This window comes from Ixodes scapularis, unplaced genomic scaffold (genome assembly GCF_016920785.2).
Source record: "Ixodes scapularis isolate PalLabHiFi unplaced genomic scaffold, ASM1692078v2 PGA_scaffold10__122_contigs__length_95168666, whole genome shotgun sequence".
Taxonomy (NCBI): Eukaryota; Metazoa; Arthropoda; class Arachnida; order Ixodida; family Ixodidae; genus Ixodes; species Ixodes scapularis.
Genome location: NW_024609836.1, coordinates 33417352 through 33443324, shown reverse-complemented (window position 1 = coordinate 33443324; position 25973 = coordinate 33417352). Strand labels below are relative to the sequence as shown.

The following is a 25973-nucleotide window of genomic DNA, read 5'->3' as shown; positions in this document are numbered from 1 at the left end:
TCGTTTTTTGTTTGTCCAGCGAGAGGGAAAATTGTGCGATGCAGATAGTTGGATATTCCTCGAAGCCGCGAGGTTGAGAAATCTATATGGGCCTCAGAGGAACGTTCGGCTTGTGAATTTTTGGGCAGTTTGTAGAAACATGGCACAAATTCGTTCCTGCAGATATCGACTTCGTGAATCGACTTCAACAGCACGTGCATCCTCGATGTCGATAGTTACCCCCTGGCAGATATTTTCTATTGACTCATGGCACATTCAAAATTCACCAGGCAACATCAATAGTCTCTTGGCGCTCTACCATCCCGATACATCAACGTTCTATGTCACATGACGAAGAAAGAGAAAACATCACCACAAGCGTAGAAGAACTTGGTGCACTTCAAAGAATAATAGCTGCTACTGAACAAGAACGAAGTCGGTTTTGAAACATTGGGCCACTAGTTTTTAGGGGTTGATTGGTGTTCCTTTGGTTTCGAAGTTTTTAACCAAACAGACAGATATTTATCAAATGTTTAGCTTCAAGTCTTTATATTGCTTATACCGCGATGCACTTTAGTGATCCCAGTTCCAGGCACGTAGCATGGGGGGGGGGGGAGGGAGAGGCGTCATGGGGCCCACCCCCCTCCCGAAATCTTCCATTTTGCTGGGGCCTACTCTCCCCCCTCCCCCTCATACAGCATTTCGTCATATGCGCCCCCCCCCCCCCCCCGGAAACAAAATCCTGGCTACGTGCCAGCCCATTTCACCAGCAGCATTGAAGTGGCAAAATTTACCAGCCGATCAAACCATGATATACTTTAGGGCAGTTATTTTCCTCTGTCAATATTTTTTATGTTAATGGAAGAAGTACGAGTAGATAAGTTGAATATTCTTACGCTTGTAGGTTTACAATTTGGCAGGTTAATAGCAGTGGCAGAAATATGTAATAAACATGTTTCTTGTTTTTAACGCTCCGTAAACTAAAAATTGGTTCCGAATAAAACAAAATTTCCTTTGAGATACGTACCACTACAGATATACAGAATTTATTTCATGCCATGGTTTGTTAGACGTTGTATGGCTCTGACACGTGTATTTCTGTCACCATAACAAGTGCGCCTCTTATCCCTGGCTGTTTTGACGTGTGATGCGTTAAGAAAGGTTTTTTTTTTTTTTTTGTCGCGGGTGGGTTAAAGCAGAATCCCTTTTTTTCAACGTATGATATCAAGAGAACGCAAAATAAATTTATTAGTATTATTACATTTTGAAAATATATTATTAGGTTTAACTTAATTAAGTCCAGCTTTGGGAATAAGCTGAAAAATACACAGGTAAGTTATATCCCAAAATTATAGCTTCGTAAAGCCGCTGTATGTGACTTCCAAAAGTATTTTTAGGCCTGGTAGGCCTAGTAATTTTTTTTGCGACTAATGAAAATATTACAATTTGAAATTTCTTTCAAAAGCTATTTTAAACGTCATTTAGGATTCATGGCGCGAAATTATTAATGGCAACAAAACATCGGGACTCTTTCGAATTTAAGAAGTTTTTGAAGGTATTCCAGTTGAACTTATGGTAGCCGCATTGGCGTCCTGCGCATATCACTGCACAGACGTTCTGTTATCAACGTTTAGGAGTTCAAATTAAAACAAAATAAGTAGGAACTCTTGTTTGTCTTAAGCATGTCGCTCCCTGTTCTCTCCATCAATCATGGTGGACCTAATTTGTTTTAAATATAACATTGGAGTGATGTAATAGAACCTGATTCGACACTTTCGTGTTTTTTTCTCTTATTAGGTTTTGAGCGCCATGTCAAGGCTTCAGTACATTATAAGAATTCTGAAAATTTCAAACTATTGCAGCTTAAGATTGCGTTTCACCAACTTTTTTGAGATGTGTCATTTTGAGATATGTCATGCCGTTTTTCAAGGAATTAACAATTTCATTAAACATCCTGTTGCAGTGGCATCTCGGCTACTATGATAGCAAGTATGTACCCGTGAACCGTGGATTCGACACATTTCTCGGATTCTACAGCCCCGCACTGGACTACTACACCCAGAACTTCACTTTTGTATGTTTATTTTTGACGTTTCACAAAAATAAACCGAAATTATTAGGATACTGCATAAACGTTTTAACGTATTAGAACTAACATTTTTGTTTTTGTTTCCTCTAGGATAATCATACGGGGCATGATTTTTGGAATGGTGACAACATTTACTGGGTCGACAAAGAAAAAAAACAATACTCGACACATTACTACACGAGAAAAACGGTACAACTAATCCAGGTTCACAATAAGTCAACGGTGAGAACACGCACAATTTACTAATACTAAATACAAAAAAAAAATGCAGTTTACAGAGGTTGTGGCTTGTGGCACACCTATTGCGATTGGGGTACCACGAGGATATACGCCACATCTATGGTGTCTACAAATATTGTTCTGTTGACATTTAAATAATGATAACGCGCATTAGTGTATGATAAATCTATCATAAATGCCAGGTTTAGATTTCGAATCACTACAATGAAAACATTACTTATTGACATTTTTCTGCAATTCTAGCCTTTGTTCTTGCTCCTAAGCCATCAAGCACCTCACACAAGTGGTGGGCCCACGCTTCTCCAAGTTCCAAAAAAGGGCATCAGGGATTTTTCTTACATTCAAGAGGAGAACAGAACTTTATTTGCAGGTTTGTATAAAACATCACAGTCTCAGGCGTGCAACCCTTAATGTTTCATATAATAGACGCACATGTTAAATGCTAGTATAAATATTTTTATGGTCTGTTCAATTCTGCTAATGTGGAATACAATTACATTTTTTCGCCGTAGAATCTACGCAGTCGTCTTACGACTTCACAGCGCATAAATCATAAGAGGGAAGCCCAACTAGCTCAAGTTGTTCTGGTGACTGCGCAGTCAGTTTTTCTTCTGCAGTGGGCTTGGAAATGTAATGTTAATTGTTCTACTTTACTTTACGCATTAATTTTATAAAAAAAATAGTTACAGTATGTTCGTATGATAAAAACATTGATGCTGAAAAGTTTTACATTCAACGTTTTTTATGATTCAAAGGTATGGTGGACGCACTGGATCAGTCTGTCGGTAGCATTGTGAACGCCTTGCAAAAAGCGGACATGTTAACCGACACGATTCTCGTGTTCTGTACGGACAACGGAGCTTTACCCTGGGGATTCAAGTCAAATCAAGGCTCCAATTGGCCCCTAAGAGGAACCAAGTTCACGTTGTACGAAGGTGGTGTTAGGGCAGTGCTTTTATATGGAGTCCTCTTCTCAACAACTCAAGGCGGGTTTCCAGCCAACTAATGCACATTACCGATTGGCTTCCGACATTATACTCAGCAGCGGGTGAGTATTTATGAAATTGGGATGTAACTTAAATCTACATTGGTTTGCTTAAGTTTCCAATTTGTACATACTACATAGTAACTGTAGTGTCTGGAATATGAGTCATAACGGTATTATATGCTGTATGGTACTAAAAAAATGCATAAGTCGAATCGAATCATTTTAACACAGATTATGTTTCAGGTATGGTTTCTAAATTCAGTGTTTAGAAAACGTTGCTACGAAAACATTATAACCCGGGCAAATTATGCAGAGAACACTTTGTTTCTTGCCAGGGATTCAAAACCGGGCGTCTCGCTCTCTAGCCTTATACTTTACCCCTGCGACATCGGGATACATTAGAGTCTCCTTACAACTGTTATGTACACTTGTTGCAAAAAAAAAGTTACCCCAGTGCACGGAGAGGCACTTGGTTTCTGTGTTCACGTAATCAGTGTTGACTTCACTATAACGATATCAGAGATTTGCGAACATTTTCGTTCTGAGGTATGACGTCCACTGGTTGACAATCATTTGAGCTTCTCGCAAAATTCGACAAAGTTCGACTTTTTAAACAGTGTTGCCCAAATTCTACATTAGACTTAGAACTTTCGTAAATACTTATGGTAAATTACCCCATTAGTGATGACGTCAGAACATGGCATGCGCTGCACTCACAACAAAGCGTTGCTAGGGCCGTTGTTATAGACAAATGTTTGGGGGCTTGACTTGAGTTTAGAATTTGTCTTATAAAAGGTGAATAACGTTTTCTAAGCATTTTGTCTTCTCAATATCTCATCATGAAGACCTTTTTTATCCTCTCAGTACCATAAAGCGATGATAAACGCCCGTAATAAAGTCTCACAACCGGTTTTGCCTTGCTAGTAGACGGCACGATGTCTTCGTGGGTTATGTGGTTCTTTCGGAGGGAGTACGCGACTCTTAAATTAGGTTCATAACGAGCGACAAAACTTCTACTTTCGGGGTCAACTTATTATGGGATTTCTGAAGTAGTGCCCGTGCACAGCTTTAAACGCCGCTCGAGTTGCGTCAGCTGGCGAACGCCTGCTTGCGGAGAATTTTTCAATATTTAAGAATGGTGAAAACACTGTGAATCCGAATTCCGTACCACGACGACGTGAAGTGTATACACATCGAAGTGCAGGTCAACACACATTTCAAGATGTTTTGACAGTACTGAGGTTGCTTCTGTGCACATTTGTTTGATCGACGGAAATGTTCGAAATATACATATATATATGAGAGACAGAGAGAGAGAGAGAAAGAAAGAGAGTCTGCAAGATTTGTATTCTCTGTCTCATGGCTACAAGCAGATACGACGCACACCTATATTGGGAGCGTCGAACAGGAAGTTTTGGGTTTTGAACAGATCATGTTGAAGTCAAAATAATTGCTCCTTAAGCATAATTCTTGACCGCTGCAAACTAAAAAAAAACAATAGCCTGACACTGTTTTCATAACATCTCAACAGGCGCTTGTCTCGCTGTATTTTTATCAGGTGTCCCTACGTGTTATGATATTAGTCAGAGTACCCCGCATCTCACGCTTATAGAAATTGTTTTTATAAACCTGACAAGTTTTTCTAGATCCTCCCAATAAATACGCGACCAAAACAGTATCGTTATGCAAACGATTCAAACTATTGCAGACGGCATACTTCAGTAATTTTCTATGTCTTCGTCGTTTGCAGTAGGCATCTAGAGGCATCTCAGGAGCAAAAGTTGCTGTAGCAAGTATTTAAAAACAGCCGGTTTTCGGAAAACTTTCGTTCTGTAAGTGTAAAATTTTGGGCGTCCTATGCCTATTCATTTTAAACATTTAAATTCCACGCCCGAGTTTTGAACAATGTCATTGTTGTTTGTCAATATTACAGTTTATTTCCTTCAGAAATGCTGCACTTTTTAGTGAGTGTGCCCTTGCTTTGAACTGTGCTTTTGTTGCTTCATTTTCAGACGTTAATTAATCCTCCTTCCATTTAACATAGCAATTTGTACCTATTACCCGGTTGCCATTGATGCTTGTGGAATTGTTGATGTGATCGATAATTCAAAAATATTTTTTCAAAGTTTTCAAAAAACGTACCAAAGATTATTTTTTTTTATATTACTTTCTAAACTATTTAATCAGTACCATAATTGTTTATTTACCTAACGACTGGAAGGTGGGAAAGGTGGCGCCGATCCACTAAACGGGTGATCCATATTCTCCTCCTGAATTATCGTCCCGTATTCCTAACAAAAACATTCATTGCAAAATTCTCGAATACGTAATTTCTTCACGTTTAGCAAACTTCTTGAAGTCAAATACTTTTGTTTAATCCGGCCCAGCACGGTTTTTTTAAGTCATTTTCCTGTGAAACCCAGCTACCAACTTTCACTAATGACCTTCACCTTATTGTTAACCAAAGTTCCCAAGCTAACTGCATATTCTTTGATTTCGCTAAAGCATATGATAAAGTATCACATTGACTACAAGTGTAGATACTAAGCATAATTAATAATGATTCTGGCACACTATCTTGGATTCACGCCTTCCAAACTAAGCGGCTTTAGTTTGTACTCACGCGTGATACGTCCTCACCTTCAGCTTCTTCGACGTCCGGGGTCCCGCAGGGTTCGGTATTGGGTCCTCTTCTTTTTCTTATATATATAGCAATGCCTTACCATCCTCTGTCTCATCTGCAGTAAGCTGGTTCGCTGACGATTGTGTTATATACTGTAAACGACTTAATTTTCGCGAGGACCTAACTTTCGCAAATCGCCTATAATTCGCAAAAATTAGGTCCGGCCGCGAACGATTCCGGTAAAATGTAAACACATTGGAATCTATAGCGAGATCTCACCACGTCGCGAAAATTAGAACCCGCGAATTATTCCAAAACTTCAGGTTTGACCTAAAACGCGAAATATTGAGCCCGCGAAAAATAAGTCGTTTACAGTAAGTATATTGTGAAGTGGATAACCATTCCGATGTTTCTTCTCTTCAATGCCAGTTTGGCCGTGTACCTGAATGGTGTAACTTATGGCAAATGCAGCTTAGTACTAGTGAATACAAAGTGGGTTTTCTGGCTACACAGTGGTGCTTCTTGCTAATACCTGAACCACACTCTTTTACAAGCAACGCCCTACAAATATTTAGGGGCTAATATTTTGTCTAGTCTATCCTTTGAAACTCATATGCAATACGTTACAAGAAATACCAATCGCATGCTGGGTTGCTTAAAGCGAAAATTTTCGGCAGTCCCCTGATCGGTTAAGCTACTTTACAAAACACTTGTTCTCATTAAGCTGGAATATGCCTTCTCGATTTGGGACCGCGGTGCTGACGTGCTAACATCTGCAGTGGAAGCAATTCAAAACCGTAACGTCCGATTCACACTGACTAATTGTCACCGCGCTGCCAGCGTAACAACCATGAAACGAAATTTGAACCTGCCTAACCTTGAACTGCGTAGAGAAGTTTGCCGTTTGTGCCAGTTTACCAAAATGTACTACTACAATCGTATTTTGCGTACCAAACAATGAACATTTTCTCCTTACATATCCCCACTTCTCGACCACTAACACACGATGAGCGTACCTTCGTGTAAGACTAATACTTGTCAGAATTAACTCATAATCCGAACCACAGTGTTATGGAACTACCTTCCAGCGTCTGTGCAATCAATATCTTATAGCGTCGCTTTTAGTAATTGCCTCAACAATGTTCACGTTTTAGCAGTTCACTAATATGTACTATCGCGGACAGTATGAGCTGAAACAGCGCTCCGACCTGCGCACGGTACTACCTGCGCCACCTGTCGCCTTGCTTCGCACACACGGCGCTCATTGCGCCGCTGCGCTCTTCCGGCCGTGTGCTAGCGAGACGGCGGGTGCGACAGTGGCATGTGTGTGGTAGGGCGGCAGGGGAAAGGGGGGGGGGGATCAAGAGATTACACTTGTCCGTCCCTCTTTCGGAACTGATGTACTTCATTCTATCAGGTAGAATTACGAAGAAAAAGACTGACTGGAGAAGAAATGTCAAAGTTTCTTAAATTGCAGCTGCGATTATTTTTTTTTTTTAAGTCATATCAAAGTACGTTTTGGGTTTTTTTTCTTCGTTTTTTCGAAGTGCATACACAGAGTAGGACATCGTAAAATAAAGGCCAAAATTTGTATACGGGATTTAGCCCGGCTTCAAGGTATTTACTTGTTTATTTATATTTGTTGAGCACAGCCGTATAACAAAAAACAAAAAAAACAACGGTATCCATAAATGTTATTGAGGAGGTTTTGTAACCTTGATTGGTATGAAAAGGTTGAAAAATAATATTTCCTTGTTACTGGGCCCACGTGTTTGTTTCAAACAAAATAAGTGCTGACAAGACACCAGTGTTTTATTTACAAATTCCTAGTCTTAATAAAGTGCAACTAACAGTCAAATATTTGTCAGGAGAAGGAGCTTGAAAGTTCATCGAAATAATATTCGCAGAGGACAGTGTCAGACACAAAAGATTAATAGTCGGTGTGGAAGTTCAACTGCACTATACAAGAAGATCGGGATTAAGGATGCACCACTCAAAAGTATGCGTCGGTTAACGGCGTCAAACAGTTAGTCGCAGTCGTAGCAGCAAGCTTTTCTCCAATCGGCAGAGGTCCGATTCAGGGGGTCCTGAGCCGCAGTGAAACTTACGAAAGAAGTTAATACCGGCCCACGGCCAAGAAGTCTGGCTCGGCCCGAAGCATCTCCCATTCACTTCTCGCCGCTTCCCTCAATTTGTCGGCAGTCGCGCGGTGGAGGGGACGCCATGACATGCCTACCTTGACGCGCCTCCAAATGTGTTCGACGATATTTAGGTCGGCTCCTTTTGGGGGCCAAGGCAGCTGCGTCAGGCAGCGCTCTTCGAGAAGATACGAGCGTGACAACGCATTTTCCACTTCGGCGCTTTCTTGAAATGCACTGAAATGCATGATAGCTGAAAACGTGAACATTGGGCTGCACTGCACAGGCATCGTGATGGTGGTTCCGTCGGCCAATATTTACACTAGCAGACGGCCGGAAGAGCGCAGCGGCGCAGTAAGCGCAAGTGAGAATTTATCTCAACCTCAGGGTGCGCCGTGTTTGCGGAGCGGTGCGACAGGCGGCGCTGGTAGTACTGTGGACACTTAATACTTTTCTGTAAAGGGCTTCACCCAACAGTTAACAGTGACCGGGCGGATTTAATCAAAGCATTGGGTTTTAAAGACAGTGAAGGAAAAATAGACTTTACACGGGTAGAAATAACCAAGCGGAGGTTATCAGACTGGTGGCTAAAATCGAGGCAGGGGTGAGATTTAATCTTGGAATTCAAAACATATTAGATTTATAATGTTGGCTAGGTGGCGCAAGCCACCGCCCGATTCACAGGGTTTAGCCAGATCCATCCATCCATCCATCCACAGGCCGGAGCGCTGTTTCAGGTCATATTGTCCGCAATAGTACATACTGCATAGCATTCATAGGTTGTTTATTATAGAGTCTTGTTGAATTCCAATGAGTTAACCCGCTCCCCTCTGTAATGCCATCGTGCCTTGAAGGAACTTCTCAATAAATAAATAAATAAATAAATGGTTCTTTTCGAGCGAAATCCACTTCCATATATTCGCCCATAGCAACACCCCTAGCAACGGTTTGTTTCGAGCGTGACGTCGCACTTGCAGGGTAAATATAGTTGAGTGCTAATTTAAGCAAATATTTCTCAATGAAACCACAAGGTTGAGGGAACCTATTAGCTTTTAATGATATATAAAAGTTTTGAAATCTGTGCATCCTTCTTCCGCCAGGCGATGACAGATGTTTTTTTTTCATTTATTTACATGCGCATTATAGTCAAACTCCTGTCAAACTATTTACTTTTGAGTTGAAAGTTTAAAAACACTCATATACAGGCTTGCGATTACCTTGAACATAATCATTTTAAGTTACGTGATCTGGTAATGTATACATGCCTTGCACCTACGTCATATGAGGACGTCGAACGCCCGTAAGCCCCATGCTGGTGGTTGACTCGACGGCCCTTTGCAGCGAGAGCATTGGAAAACCGGTAAACTGCGCCGCGCTCAGCTGTGGTAATTACAACTTATCCCAACGATCGTTTCGTCGGCATGTACAACGAGACAGTGTAGCCGTCAAGTCAGAGAAAGTGCGAGCAACAGAAAAGGGATGCAGCCGCGGATTACCGAGTTTGCGGGGAGCATTTCATAGCGACGAGCAACGGCACCTTTCTACCGTTGTTTACGCTAGCGCACGCCTTTGCATATGCTTTTGATCGTTCGTGGTGTAGATGTCCTTTGTCTTTAGTTACACTGCGCCGTTTCCACGCTTCGAAGGTACCTTCGGGGCTCCAGCCGAATACGGCGAGTGTCGCGCCGCGAGCCCGGCCAGACAGCTGTCGGTCGGTGGCGGCCCCGTTGTGCAAGCTCGCCAAGACGCCGCCGCCGGGGCATCGGTTTGTGCCGTCCGCGAGACGGTAACCTTTGCAAGAATTGAAAGCCTGCAGGTGAGCCGGCTAGGAAACATCATAATATAATCCCTGAGGGAATGTGAGGGGTCTTGTTCGTTATTTTATTTATCCTTGCATAAGGGCTTAGTTTATGACGTTGTTTACCTAGCGTTGTTTACAAGTACTTCGCCAAATCGTAAAGAGTTTTATACACGCTACTCCTAGAGCCGGGCGTCAAATTATGCGCAGCGCAATGAAGCATTTTTTTTTTTTGCGGCACGACAGCTTTTTGTTTTAGAACTTAGGGCATATCAAAATCATCTTCTCGTAGCGCTATTGCACCACCGCCGAAATATTCCGCACGTACAGGCTAAGCGTCATGATCGTAAGCTCGGCTCGTTTTTCAAAGTTCACATCTAACAAAAGTAGGTAGCTTTGATGAAAATATGGGGCATGTCAGCGCATGTCCGGGCAGTTAGCGGCACCCTACGCCATGGCAAGCGCATTCGGGCAGTGTGAAGTCCACCACCAGCATGGCGCAGGACCCTGTCCTTCCTTAGCGTGATATAACGTGCAAGGCATGTATAGTCCAATGACATCACGTGACGCCACGTGTTCACATCATCACGTGACCCATACTTGACCAACTACTTCACCAGGCGACTCGTCGTAACCCCAAGCATGTGGCCACGTAACCACGTGACCAATAGTTGCCGATGACGACAGGGATCATGAGTTGTTGTGTATCTATTTAAGCAGCTTTGGCGCCTCCTCGTATATCGTTCGCAAAGATTGGAACCTACATTTACTCGTATACTTTGCATAAAATCGATTGCCGATTGACGCAGAATGCATCGTGTGTTTGTGTTAGATATCTGTTGATGACAGAATGACTGAGAGGTTATGCTGTAGGACTTTCTCTACAGTCTTACTATGTCTAACAAATTACCTAAAAAACCAAAAAGGTGATACAGGAAACAAATCTGAACAGATTGAAGTAGGTTGACTGAAAGGATCGATGCTTTCTGCGATATTTCGCTTTATGTAAAGTACCAAGTTATAAGTTTAATCGTTTCCTTTGGGAAGGGAAAAAAGCTGTTCCACTATAGATATTTAGAACCCATTGAAGGACATTAACACAAACCAAATTAACTCAACGAGATCGCACACCCTACAGTTGTCCATTCCATTAAACTTCTTCCGTTTCCTTCGAAGGACGTGCTTGTCTTTCCCCACCCTGGCCTCCCGCACACCCTTCAATCGTATGTGCAAGCGTGATCGCCGTATGTGACGTCATATCAGAATTGCCCTTCCTGCATGTACTGCAGGACCAGTAGGTTCATCGTAAAATTCGCAACCGCTGAAGTCCATGCGCTTTCATGCTTTCTCCGGTTTTTTTTTTTTTTTTTTGAAGGCGAAAGGCATTATATGTTCCATTACGGGAAAAGGTGGAGTCGGCGTTGTGCCCGAAAGATGGCCATAACGATGCGCCATCAAGCACGCGCCGCTCAAGGTCAAAGCGGACGCGCCTCAGAAATAAAGCACAAAGAAAAGCACAGCAACGCAGACGCTTCTTCACGATAGCCGTGAAGCCGTCAAGGGCGCTGCGTGTGCGCAGTGGGGGAGCGTGATGTCCCCGCCGGACACCGCAGGGGGCACCTGTGAAAGCAGGTGTTTGGTGAGTGGCGTCACCACGGATATGGTGCCTGGAGCGCGTCTTCGACTGGTGTGTTTAGCGTCCTATCCCGCCCATACATCAAAAGTGGTCCCGATGTGGCAACAAATGACGCGAGTGTCATGCTGTTGCCTGTCGCGATCCTGGCGGTTGGCCGTAGAAATGCTGGCAAAAAGCACTAGCGAACGCGAGTGTCGCTGTCATCACGGCGTCGCGTTAGGCGTCCCAACTTCCGGCTGCACTAGTTTCCGTGAACTGTCACAGTGCTTTCGTGGAAAGCGACCTGCAGCAGAACAGGCATCTGCTACATACACCATAACTGTTGGGACGCCACCAGGGTCGCGACCGGCGACAGCATGACACTTCTATGACGTCATCAGGCGGAAATCGAGGGACCACTTTTTTGGCCGCGGTAAACACACCAGTCAAAGACGCGATTCAGGCACCATACCACGGACCCCGAGCCATGCGGGTTCGCCCGCCCACGTCTGGCTGTGCGTGGCTTTCCCGTGTCCGAGGAAAAGGGCATCCTGGTGGTTGAGCCGAGCCCGGGGTAGGTTTGGACCCTTCGGGGCCCCCCGGGTGAGGCAATACACCACTTCGGCCCCCGCTTCTCGTAGACGGAAGTCCTGGTAAGGCCCGGCCAGGATGATTCAGTCTAGTCGCCTTTTCTTCTACTATCCCCTCCAATCTTTCACCTTTACCTTTCCTGTTTTTTTACTTCTCTCTCACTTCTCTTACTCCTTTTTCGCCCCTCTTTGGCGGCAAGGGCTAACCTTGGGTGGCAAAAGACCTCTGTCTTGACCCACACTTGGGTATAGTTTCCCGGCAGCACTGTTAGTGTAACGTCTCCAGCCAAGCTCATCTTGTTATGGTGCGTTACCTAACCCCTTGTTGGGCTCGGTGGTGGGCGGTGCACCGCGGATTCCGAACACTCTTTGCCCTTCTATGGCGCCCCACCCCTCTAAACCCCGTTCAGGGCACGCCCTTAAAAGGCGTTGCCTTGAACACAAAACCATTGACAAAGATCCCGAGGTAGAATCCTTCACAAAGATTTTTGTTGTTCACTCTCTTGATGAACACAAGACAGTTGCAAAGAAGTCACCCTTCATTGTAGCCAAAGTTCTAGAGCACCTTGTAGGGTTTTCCTACAAGGCAAAAGAACTGTACTCTGGAGACCTCCTTGTTGAGGTAAACACAAAAAAACAAAGCGAAGCACTCCTCAACCTGACCACCATTGTTGACGTAAAGTTGTCGGTGAGTCCTCACCGCACACTTAACACCATTCGTGGAGTCCTCTCTGAGGACGACTTTTTGGACACAAGCGAAGAAGAACTCCTCAAGGGACTCAAAAGTTCCGGCGTTGTCGCTGTTAAACGCATGTTTCCGAAAAATGGCGAACAGGTTCCTTCTAAACATGTTAATCATACTTTTGAAAAACACACTCCCAGAGACTGTCAAGGCAGGATACCTGAACTGCCGCATTCGCCCTTACGTCCCCAACCCCCAGCGGTGCTTCCGTTGCCAACGTTTTGGTCACGGAGCACGCAGCTGCCGAGGGAAGGAGACATGTGCAAAGTGTGGCAGTCAGGGCCATGTTTCTGACATTTGTGAGGAGGCTGTGGCCCACTGTGTTAATTGCGGTGGGCCACACCCCGCTTACTATCGTACCTGTCCCTCGTGGAAACAAGAAAAAGACACCCTTACCATTAAAGTGAAGGAGAACATTTCGTATTCGGAAGCGAAAAAACGATTCTCCTTTGTGTCAAAGGGGAGTTTGCCGACGTGGTGCGCAGAGGCCCTGCACCACGCTCGGAGTCGAGGGCCACCCAGGTCTCACCCGAGATCTTGGCGGCCGACCTCAGGGCCCCAGCTCCCCGACAGGGGCAGCAGCAGCTTCCCCCAGCCTCTGGTGGTGGCACGCGTGCTGCCCCTCCATCCAAGGACAGCCCGGCAGCAGCCGCGCCTTCCCCCTCTCCTAGGTCCCCTCCTAGGGAGGAGCGAGCTTCTCGCTCCTACTCGGTGGAGAGGGTCCCCCTACCGAAGGAGCAGCATGGTACCCATGCAGCTCCTGTGAAAGGAGGTGTCAAGACGAGCTTGGGTGACCCCTTGCCCAGTTTGTCCGCCACTCGTCCATCCGGTCGTGGCCGGGGTTTTCCCCCACGCGTGCCAGGCCGGACCAGCTCCGTCATACTCCATCCATCGGAGACTTCCCAGGACATGGAGATACCAACTGATGCTGACAGTCAGTCTACTCCTGGCTCTGACCAGGATGGTATGGAATGGGAGACAGCTTCTCGTAAATCTAAAAAGAAGCAACCTGTAGTAGCGCCCAAGTGATGACCCCAATAGTTGCCGTATTGTGGTCACATATTCCACCTAGCTCGAGTTGGCTCTCCATAGCTTTATTTATTTTGCTAGTTTTTATCTCCTGATATTTACATATTTACACACTTTTTTAATAGATGACGAAGTTACATTTTATGCAATGGAACTGTCGCGGTATTTTAAGAAATATTGATGATGTCAATCATTTCATGGATGAGCTTCGACCCATCGCTCTTGCCTTGCAAGAAACCCATCTTCACTCTAATTCTTTTAACATTTTAAGGCGCCATCAGGTTTTCAGGAAAGACCGTCCCGCTTCCACTCCTTCAGGTGGCGTTGCGGTAGTTGTGCAGGGTGGAGTCGCTTGCTCTCAAGTCCCACTCCGCACACCTCTGGAGGCTGTTGCAGTGCGTCTCCTCGTGGACCGCCTTGTAACGCGTGTTTCTTTATATTTACCACCAAATGTTCCTTTAAATCTTCAAGAGCTGCAGGGACTTGTAGGACAGCTTCCTCAACCGTTTTTAATTTTAGGTGATTTAACGCTCATCATCCCATGTGGGGTAGTACCCATCAGGACTCCCGTGGTGGTGTAACTGAACGTCTTTTATTGTCTTCTGGGCTGTGCCTTCTTAACGGGAGAGAGCCAACTTTTTTTAGTGCGGCACACAACTCATTTATATCCATTGACCTTTCAATTGCTTCACCTTCATTACTTACTTGCTTCTCCTGCAAGGTTCTTCATAACCCTTTTGGAAGTGATCATTATCCAGTTGTTTTAGAAAGTACCGTTTCATTGCCTAATCATTTAAAGCGGGTTCCTAGGTGGAAGTTAGACAAGGCAGACTGGACAGTTTTTAATCTTCACTCCACTTTAGATCCTTCGCTTCTTTCTTCTATGTCCCCCGAGAACGCTGCACTTTATGTTACTGAGCAGATACTAAAGGCCGCTCAGCAGTCCATTCCCCAAACATCTGGTAATATACCCAAAAAATGTAAACCTTGGTGGAATAAGGAGTGTGCCACAACCCGGGCGGACCAAAATAGGGCGTGGGGCAGATTTCGCAGATACCCCACTTCAAGCAACCTTGTTGAACACCTCAAGAGTACGTTGGTGCAACTAGACAGCCGACCGTTTTCTGTCATGAAAGTGCTCGGAACTTGGGACAGCCCTCAGAATGCAGCGAGGGCCACAAAAGCTTTTCTGCGTTTCCTAAAGGAAACGCGACTGAGCTTCTGCCTCTAAAGGACACACATACTTTATTTGTAATGTGACCTATAGTTTGTGCTCTCGTGTCACTATTCCTTTTTTTTTTTTTGACTTGTTTATTGTTCTATGATGTCCTCCTATCCTTTCCTTCCTCTTTTAACTCCCCACTACCCCCTCCCTAAAACAGAGTAGCCAACCAGGACTCCAACCTAGGTTAACCTCTCTGTTCTTCTTTTTCCGACTCTCTCTCTCTCTCTTGTTGAGTTCAAGTGACGAAAAGTCAAGGCTCGTTGGACTAGGAAGCAGGCAAAGCGGAAGTCGTGGATGAAGTATCTCTCTTCTTTAACCAGCTTTGTCCCAGCCAAGGAGGCCTGGGACAGATACAGGAAAGTAAATGGGGATTACAGGTGCTTTGCCATTCCAACATTTAATGCTCCTTCTTCATCTCTAAAAGATATTGGTAACATACTCGGGGAACATTTTTATAATTCATCTAGTTCGGCCAACTACAGTGTTACCTTCGGACAGTTAAAAGCTCGTACGAAACGACAAAAGCTTGTCATGTCAGGAGGAAACTCAGCATCGTATAACCAACCATTTACGCGATGCGAGCTTGAGATGGCTCTTAATGTGACAAGCGTCTCTGCCCCTGGACCCGATGGAATTCTTTATGAAATGCTGCGCCGCCTTTCTCCAGAATCCCTTGAAAACCTTCTCCTGTTTTTTAATCTCTTGTGGGAAAAGGCATGTTTCCCTCAGGCTTGGAAACACGCACATATCACCCCCCTCCTAAAGCCTAACGAAGACCCCTCACAACCATCAAGCTATCGCCCAATTGCACTCACAAGCTGCCTTGGGAAGACATATGAAAGACTTATAAACAGGCGACTGGTCTATATGTTAGAAAGCCAGAAGGACTTTGATAACTGTCAATGTGGATTCCGCCAAGGTCGATCTACCTTTGACCACTTAGTTCGCCTGGAAACTGTGATACGTGAGGCATTTGTAAACAGGCAGCACTGTGTTGCGGTTTTTTTCGACTTAGAAAGGGCATGCGACACAGCGTGGAGGTACGGGATTTTCCGAAACCTGAATGCCTGTAATATCCGGGGCCGTATGCTGCGAAGCATAAAGGAATATCTAACAGACAGGACTTTCCAAGTTCGTCTCGGCTCAGCCCTATCTGATTTCTTTGTTCAAGAAAATGGAGTCCCTCAAGGGGGTGTTTTAAGTGTGACTTTGTTTTTGCTAACAATGAATTCACTCGCACGACTGCTGCCACCCTCTATTTCGTATTCGCTTTATGCTGATGATATACAGATTTCATCATCGTCCTGTAACCTTTCTAGTTGTGAGCGCCAGTTGCAGTTAGCCATAAACAAATTGTCCAAGTAGGCCGATGAAAATGGGTTCAAGTTCTCTGCTTCAAAAACGGTCTGTGCTCCTTTTTCTTTGCGACGCGGGCTGTCTTTGGATCCCTCCCTGAAATTAAATGGAACACCTATTCCAGTCAGAAAGGAGCACCGATTTCTTGGTGTAATATTTGATAAAAAGCTTAACTTTATTTCCCACCTTAAAGCTCTGAAGCAAAAATGTCTTCAGTCCACAAACCTTTTGAAAGTTTTATCTCACAAGTCTTGGGGGTCTGATAGAAAATGCATCCTGCAGTTATACAACGCCCTTGTACGATCCCGTCTTGACTACGGTGCAGTAGTGTATGGATCGGCTCGGCCTTCTGCCCTTAAAATGTTGGACCCAGTTCACCATCTCGGCTTGCGGCTGGCAACAGGAGCCTTCTGGACGTCGCCCGTCCTCAGTTTGTATGCAGAATCCTATGAGCTGTCCCTGAACAAGCGACGTACATATCTTAGTCTAACATATGCTTATAAGATTCTGGCCGACCCCCAGCATCCGACGTACTCTTCACTTACAAGCTCACGGTTCTTTCGCCTTTTTGAAAATAAACCAGGCATTGTGACTCCGTTAAGCTTCCGTATTGAACATCTTCGCACTTCTCTGCACCTTCCTCTGGACCAGGTCGGCCTCGTTGGGAAAGTCAACGGTATTCCCCCTTGGAAAGCACAGCGAGTTTAATCTGACTGGTCTCCTGCGAAGTTCAACAAGCACGGCATTTCCCATGCTGTAATTAAGCAAGAGTTTGGTGAACTGCAAACTAAGTATGATGGTTATCTTCATGTTTATACAGATGGTGCCAAGACCTCTTCTTTTGTCGGTTGCGCTGTGTATTCAGAACGCTTCTCCAAGGTTCAACGACTCGATTGTGTCGCCAGCATTTTCACGGCGGAACTCTATGCGGTATCAATGGCGATCGAATGCATTATCAATAGGAAAATACTGAGGGCGGTCCTGTTTGTTGACTCTCAAAGTGTGATTCTTGCAGTTTGCTCTCTTAAATATACTAAAAATATGCTTGTACAACAGATTCGATATAAACTTAACACTGCTTTGCATGGAGGTCAAAATATAAAATTTTGTTGGGTACCCAGTCACTTTGGCATACAAGGCAATGAAGAAGCCGACAAGCTTGCAGGGTCTGCTGGTAACCTTCCACAATCTCTGTCCTGTTTACCCTATCAAGATATTAAGCCCTTGGTGAAGTCCTCGATTCTTCATTCTTGGCAATTGGAATGGGACATGGAGTGCGGTAACAAGCTTCATGTTACCAAACCGGCTTTGGGAGTTTGGGAAAGCTCTTCATGCAAGAGCCGACTTCATGAAACGTTGTTGTGCCGTCTGAGAATCGGACACTCTTTTGTAACCCATAGGCATCTGCTTTCGGGAGAAGATCCACCAGTCTGCGATCAGTGTGGTGATAGGCTCACTGTTTTGCATATCTTGTGGTTGTGCCCTGGCCTTGAGCCCAAGCGCCGCATTCATTTCCCTGAATTTTTTCAACATCATATCCCATTTCATCCTGCTCTCCTTCTGGGAGAAAATCCTCTGATCTCTTTTGAACGAGTAATAGAATTTCTTGGTAGTATTGGCCTTTTACACCGATTATAGCTTTTTGGTTATCCGTTTTGTAAAACCTGTTTTCTAGTACAAACCTTCAATTAGTTTGGCGCAGGTGGCCTCGTAGCTATTGCGCCATAAACCCCCAAAAATCTCTCTCGTCACCGCCGGACTATAATGATTTCGCATTCCTACACCACGTAAGCAGCCTTAAATGTCTTCGGTGTTGTTTTTTTTTTCTTTTTTTCCCCGATACTTTGCGTTGTGCTTCTTCTTGCGTTAGAGTGGTGCGTGCGCTAGAGGTATTGACGCTACAGGAATGTTCGTTACTGGGAACTGCATTACAGGAGCTTCCGTTACATAACGCTGCTAGAAGGCAGCCCTATAGAGAATATTTGCTGGCGGCCAAAGTTGTGTGCTAAAACTGCTGAGCATGTGCTGACGGCGAGTTTCTACAGCTGTTTTGTAACATGCAAGCAACACCATCATAATTGACGGTCGTAGCAGCCTATTCATGTAATCTCGTTCTGAGCATGCGCTCAAAACATCTTCCTCAAATATGGCGTACATTGAATACCCGTTATAGGCCTGTTTCTCTCGGCCAGGGTGCGCGAGCGTTCCCGTAAGACGCGACCACGTAAATCCTGCGTCGAACGTAAAGCAGCGCAGAAGTTTTAATAAACTAAATAAAATGAAGATCGCACGTTCAGTGCCATATGAAAACGATAACAATACCTTTCTTTTAGCTTTTTTTGTTTTCTTATATTTTTTCACAACTATATATGCATTAACCGAATTTTGCCAGCCTGCATGAGCGAACAATGTGAAATGTCGTAATGACGCACAACCGAAGCGCTACGGAAAATAAATACATGCTTGCTCGCCAGAGACACTGCCCAAACTTGAGATCTACAGGCTTCAAAGTTATAACACATTCTGTAGCAAATGTAGACGCCGCCGTCGTTGTACAGAAGTCACTAAGCAAAAATATTGCAACCGACCGCACAAAGTGTGCTGTGATCGACACTGGTAGCTGCTGCATTGTGGAAAGGCATGTTTAAGAAAATTTGCCTTCGCCCAGTGTGCTTTACAATGTTTGCAAAAGGTTCTCTTCTTTCAGTGGAATTCATATAGGAGACACGTGTGAGGAGATGTGTGCTTTGGTAGAACGACTGTGCTACATGTTGCATATGTTGAATGGGGACAGATACGTATGTGCATTTGTTTGGCTGAAACGTTTGCGGTAAAGAAGCGAAAGTATGTAGTACGCAACCTGTTCTCTAGTGGCGCGAAGGGCACACCTACAGTGGCTTAAAGGGGGTAGTGTAGTTATCGCGTAGCCTCCACCATGCATCGGGAACGGCCGCTCCTTGGAAGACGATGTAGGTGGCGCTTCGATCCGCAGCTCCGGTGGGCGCTTCAATCGGCCGGCAAATAGAGGCACCCTAACACGCTCTGTAACTAACATAAATACATCAAAAACAATTATTTGTTTCGAGTAAACTTCCAAGGACATGATTTGTGTTTGAAGGTGAATAAAAAATGTGAAACTAGCAGACGACAGTGTAGTCGAGAGCTGCGAATCGGCCGGAGCTTGCCAGAGCCAGGCTGACCAAGCGGCCAAGCCGGAGCCATAGCCGGAACGACGGTGCTGCAAGCGCCAGCGCCACCCGCGGCCGTCTTCCAACGCTGTGCCGCTTCTCCGGTTTCGTTCTTTACACTAGCCCCTTTAAGCCACTGTAGCACACCACAACGGAACCTGGGCGGCGCTCGTGGGGAGGCGAGGGAGCGTGTCCGGAAATCGCGACCACGTGGCTATTTCTCAGCGGCGGCTGCCGGAAGGTTTGGATTTTTTGGTACAGCGCAACACCTCAAGCTAAAGCCGTAGTGCATCCGAGTAGTAACGTCACATCGGCCGGAGAAGGGAGGGCACGCTGTGAAAAGGTGCAAACTCTGGTTCTCTTGACAACGACCCAGTCGTCTGCTCACTCAGGTCACGTGGTTTGTTCGTGCGAATTCATCCGGCACTGATATACGTTTCAAATACGCAGTATCGTATAATTTATTACATATATAAATATAATATAAATGTAGTTTAGAACGTTTTGGCAAGGTTGAAAGTACCGATTTTATATTTATGCTTATCCCGTAACCGCGGGATCACAGTGGAGTCCCGCCGCTCCCCAGACATTTCGAATGAACCGGCTCCGGCAGCGAATTTTCTTCCTTCATACATGCTCCGATTCTGGTAAGTTTACACTGTGTGCGAGCTACTGACGCTCTGAAAAGGAAAGCCGAGGCATTTCAGAAGAGAAGGAAACAACAACAACAAAAAAATTCCAGTCACCGCCGCAGGGAGCGCACACGAGCAAGAGATGGGTCGGCGACGTTAAGCCTTTCGTCCCTCGCTTCTAGCTACTGATCTTGCGTGTTGTTCTTTACTGTTTTCTTGATACTACGGAATTTACATGGATTCGCGGTCCTGCTGCGCTGCTAGTGACATCTGTGGCCAGTAGTCAACGATTACGCTGGTCGATTATCGATAAACCTCTTTCCCTCGACAGAGAGAGAGACAGTTTTTGGAGTTCGTGGCGGATATTGAAAGACGTACGGATACGATCGACATGCAAAAACAAAAACGTATTGAGGGGCTTCGTTGGTCATGTAGGACGCGAGTAGAGTTCTGGTAGGTTGCTTTAATCTGGTGATAGAATGGAATTTCGTTGGTCGTCGTTATTTGTAGGCAATTGCGTCGACATTTATAAATATGCGTGGCAACATTCGGTTTTTCACTGGAAGGTAAATACCAATCTTATACGTTCTTACTGAAAGTGCGTTGTATATACTGGTGTGTTTATTTATAGCACTCGTATTTATTGCATTTACAGCGTTCATACTACGATCCTAGCTCTATTAAAGTAATAATATTATTGAATAAAAAGTAAATGCTCTTTTGTTCCAAGGCAGCTTTAGTTCGAAAGAGAGAAGTGGATTAGTTTATTTTAAATTGTAGCTAAGTTTAGTATTCCTGCCGCACAGGGAAGTCAATATCTTTTCAGTAATTTATATTATAGGTAGGGTTCCGCCGTTTTCGGTTTCTACTTTTTTCAATATTCGGCGTACTTTTTTTTGGTGTTTATTTTAAAATTCAATTTTCGGTTTTTTTCGGCATATATTTATGCTCACAAATTTTTATGGGCGTTTTTCGGTGAATATACAATAAACACCAACAGTCACCGGATCAGATGATTCTTGTAGCTCTCATAATTGTGATCATTCAAAGAATAACGGCACAGATACATTGAAGAAGAAATGGACACTTTATTTGGCAAATGTGTGCAACTGTAAAAGAAACAAGAAAAAAACAGAAGTACAGACAAGTCAGATATAAAGCCTATTTCCCCCCCAAAAAAAATGGAACTTCACCGTCTGTACATCAGGATTACGTGATCGTATTATAGTACACACACATGTACATTCCCAAGTTCTCCTCGTTGATCCGCACTCTTTCTTCCCTGTTAATATGACCCTGAGCTTCGAGAATGCCCTCACAACGCTAACACTGGACATTGGCAGGCTGAGGATATGAAGAGCTGCCTGAGCCAAAATCGGCCAATCAACCAATTGTGACCATGAAAAGAGACACGGTGCGACGTTTTGACGTACAACATAACATGCAGAGCTTGCATCAAGTCAGTCTTCCTTACAACGAGTTAAAAACACGCTCGGATATGGGAAGTCATGGGGCATTTCAGACTTCACGTTGCGATCGATGATGCGGCACATTCAAACCAAAACGTCGTGATGGCATCCGTGTATCCCATAAAATCGGGCACATTTCGATAGACACTGTCGTTCCACTTTTTCGCCACGGCTCTGCGGTACGACTGGAAGGTCAAAGTGAGCTTTTCCGGTTAAAACTGAATTTTAGAACATGAATGCGACGTATTTTTATCGGTTTAAATGGAAAATCCTGAGCCTAAAAACTGACCTTTTTCGGTTAAAACCGAATTTCTGAAAATGGATTCGGCGTAGTTTTATCGGTTTTTATCGGTTTAAACCAAAAACGCCGAACCCTAATTATAGGATTGCGTCAGCTCGCGTTCCCGTCGCGATCTCATTTTTCGACTCTATATTGTCATTAGATGAAAATTATATTAAGTTTGACAACTGGCCCTGGTATAATGCAAGAAATAAGTGAATGCACACTTTAACATCACTTGCATGATTGTAAGTGGCATTTGTCTGGCCTCGTCCACGTTGACTACGTCCGCCTGATTTTTACAGTGATCCGTTTTGCTGTGTCCAATCACTGCGTGCCTCGCCATTTTGTCGAAGTAATTTTGTGTAAAATATGCATTCCTACAGCAAAAATATTGCGGCTCAATGTATTCGACTTATTAACTTTTTTTCTGTAGTCTTATGCGCATACCTCGTGTCAATTCATACCGAATATTAAGGGTAATCATTTTGTTCTCCATTTTGTTGTTAGCCCGAGACTCAGGCAGGAAAAGAGGAAAGTTTCAAAGTAGAAGAAAAATGAACAGTCGAGGACACGTCTTTAACACAGCTAAACACAAGTTTATTTGGTTCACCCACTTATATGCACTCCACGAACTTCACCACAGAACCTTCTTGACCTTCTCGACCTCCAAAGCCAAAAGATATAAAAGGACTTTTCTCTTTCCACCACAATTGTCACAGAACCTTGACGTTTTCCACAAAGCAACACACCCTAGCTCCCCTGTCCCAGAAGGCAATTCGGTGTCGGTACATTCGTGAAAATGCAGCCCCGCGTGCTGCGATTTCACCGTCCCAATTTCGTAGATGACTTTTGATAATCTTTTTTTTTGCGTAGACTGTACATCACTGTGTTAGAGACGTGTCCTCGACTGTTCATTTTTCTTCTACTTTGAAACTTTACTTTTTTCCTGCCTCAGTCTCGGGCTAAGAACAAAATGGTTAACATCCACCAGCTCGCCTGCGCAATTACTACATTATCATTTGGGTAATGTTTTGCCCGTGTAATAAAATCTTTTGCCGCATTTTCAGTGTGCAGCTTTTATTTTCGCTAATAAGGCACGCTTATATGACTAAAAGCCCGTTGTTACGACGGTCGACCCGCGCGCGTTGCCTTTGGTTTTGTGCTTCGACACGTGCCCCCGATGACCTTCATTTGCAACGTCAGGAGAAGAGTGCTCCGGCCTTAGCTTCTAGTAGGTGTTGAACAGCGGCGGCGTACTGAAGTGCTTTAGTGGCGTACGTGGGGGAAGGAAGAGGGGAGCAAATTAAAGAGCCTTCCCGTGACTGATGACTGACGGGGAGAGGCAGAGCATTGCCTCTGCTCAAGAGTGAGGTTTTTCGTCTGTACATGAGCATTCTTTGCCGGGAAAGGGCGCTAACTGTAAGATTAACCACTTTCCCAGCCGACGAAAGGAAAACCCGTCACCCGTTAGTTATGGAAACACAGGGGAAACCAGGTTTCTTTGAGGGAGCCATTTTTATAGTGCGGGGAAGATCAGCTGACAGCAGCCGTTGCCAAGGCGTGGTTTCAAAACGCCGCTACACTTCCTCAAGCTTTCACCGGCGCTGCATGAATGTGCGCAAGGCGTCTCTATTTGAATGTTGCAACCGATAACTGTCTGCCGAAGCTCCCCTGATATCAAAATTGTGGAACGATCGAACCACTCTCGCTGTCGGTACATTCGTGAAAATGCAGCCCCGCGTGCTGCAGTTTCACCGTCCCAATTGCGTATATGACTTTTGATAACCTTCTTTCGCGTAGACTGTACAACACTGGGTGTCTGATTGCAGATTTCATGGGTATTGTTTCTTTCAGGAGGGAATGGGGAAGACCTCGGAAGTATTGACGGAGTCGATATGTGGGAAGCATTGCGTACAGGAACTGAATCCAAGCGTAAAGCTGTGGTGCACAACATCAATGGCGGATTCAACTACTCCGCTATTCGGGATGGCGATTACAAACTGATTGAACGAACATTCAGAATAAGCCTCTATGACCAGAGATTTGAGACTGTTGGAGGCAAGCGCCCATACGATGACCTTGACACTTTGATGAACAACTCCAAGGCTGCCAACGCGCTGAGAGCCTTTTATAAAAAGAAGCATCTGAAGTACCGTGAAAACTGGAGAAGAGACGCCAAAATTGACTGCGGTGAAAAAACCTCAACTGTAGACATTCATCAGGGGATATACTACTTATTTAACATAAAGGAAGATGCCTGCGAAACGGAGAATTTGGTAAAGAAGCCAGAACTGGTAAGTGAGCTTTATAGTTATAGAGTGACAATAGTACTCGGAGTAAAAAATGGTACATACAAAAAGGGGGGGGGGGATTGTTGCCTGAATTATATTTGTTGCTTTTCTTCACAACACACATTACATTATAACTTTTCGGAGAAAGTTGTAGTTCTAAATCCGTGGGATTACGAACTACTCTTAAAACCGGGGAAAGATGTAGGATAAATGCAAACGAGGTTCCCTTCAGACAAACCTCCCGTGCCATCACTTTGAATAAAACAAAAGAGCTGAATCACTACAATCAGTACTGAGCATCAATAAAATTGTAACCGGAAATACCATTTTTTGTTTTTTAGACTGAGCAGGGGAATCGAAACGACAGGCTCACTTTTTGCATGCAGACTCGTGTTACTGGGCAGAAGCATGTTCTTTGGTTTAGTCAGTCACTTGGAACTTCAAACCTCATCATTTGTTTCGTAATATAATTATATTTCTTTATTTTCCTCGTCGGCTTCGTTCTGCCTTTAGGTGCAGTTATCGCCTGATCTAGGATGCCGTCTCGCCACGACTTTGCTATCGACCTGGCTTTGTCGGCTTCCGGCCTCTTCGCGGCTGTGAAACTTTCCCCGACCAGTTTTCTGTGCGACTAAAGTCAACATAGGGTCAGAATTAGTGATCCTGTTTTTGCTTTTTTTTTTTTACGGTATATCATAACCTTAATAACATTGTTTTGCCCCCAACATAACCCATGCATTTATATGTCAATTTTGTGTGAGGAATGCGATGGCAGGAGTGGGACAGTCCACATATTTCATTAGTGCATATTGCCAAAATGTTGACGTACTGCTAGACCGATGATGCCGTGGTTTCGGTACTTGCAACTCTAAAGGCGTACCTGCTTGGCGTGGTGTACACGACTTAAGTCAGTGGTTGTCAATTCGGCACGCAATAGTAAGTAGCACACATTCGTTTTGCTCGATTCTTGAACCGAAATGGTTTGGCCAACAGCTGTAATAAACAAACATTGAAAACACGTGTTAATAGATTGCTTGTAACCACCGCTATTTTAACCTTAACATCTCGCTCTTTGCTAGGAATGACAACTTACACTGTTGAAATGATTTTGGGAGGAAGGGAGCAGCTTCACCCGTCCCTTTATAAGGATGTGTGCTCTGAATTTTATGTAAACACCAAGGTTAACCAGAAATATTGGTTAATCATGTCAATTGATTTCATATGGCATTTAGGCTACTGATTATTTGTTTTGTGTGAGAATTCACCGCACTCTTGATTTCCGGTCGAAAACCACAAATAATCGGAGGGAAAAAATACTGCTGCCATCGGGCTTCGCTGATGAAGACCCGTCTGCCTATAATATGAACTTGTACAATTTTTGGCTCAATGTCGCATGTGTCCAGTTGCGTACCAACTTGCTTTTGAGGGGGGGAGGGGGCGGTGCCTTTGGTATTCCCTGGGCGCCGCTGGCCAATGTTTGCCCTGCCCAGTGGTGGCTGTTTCAGGGGGGGGGGGGGGGGCAAAAACACATGCCTTGCCCCCCCACTCTGAGAACTGAAGAGGGGGGGGGGGGCAAGCGCCCCCTGGCCCTAGGTTGGTACGCCCATGCATGTGTCTAATTCCTAATGACGCGCGCCTTGCATTGTCTATTGCAGTCGGCGGCAGCGCTTCGAGAGTTTCGGTCCTTTTCCGCTCACT

At 44.6% G+C, this 25973-nt stretch overlaps 1 pseudogene; it reads left to right on the top strand.

The window, feature by feature from the left end:
* The window catches only part of LOC121834760, a 46772-nt pseudogene that overhangs the window by 17206 nt on the left and 3593 nt on the right, over window positions 1–25973 (top strand).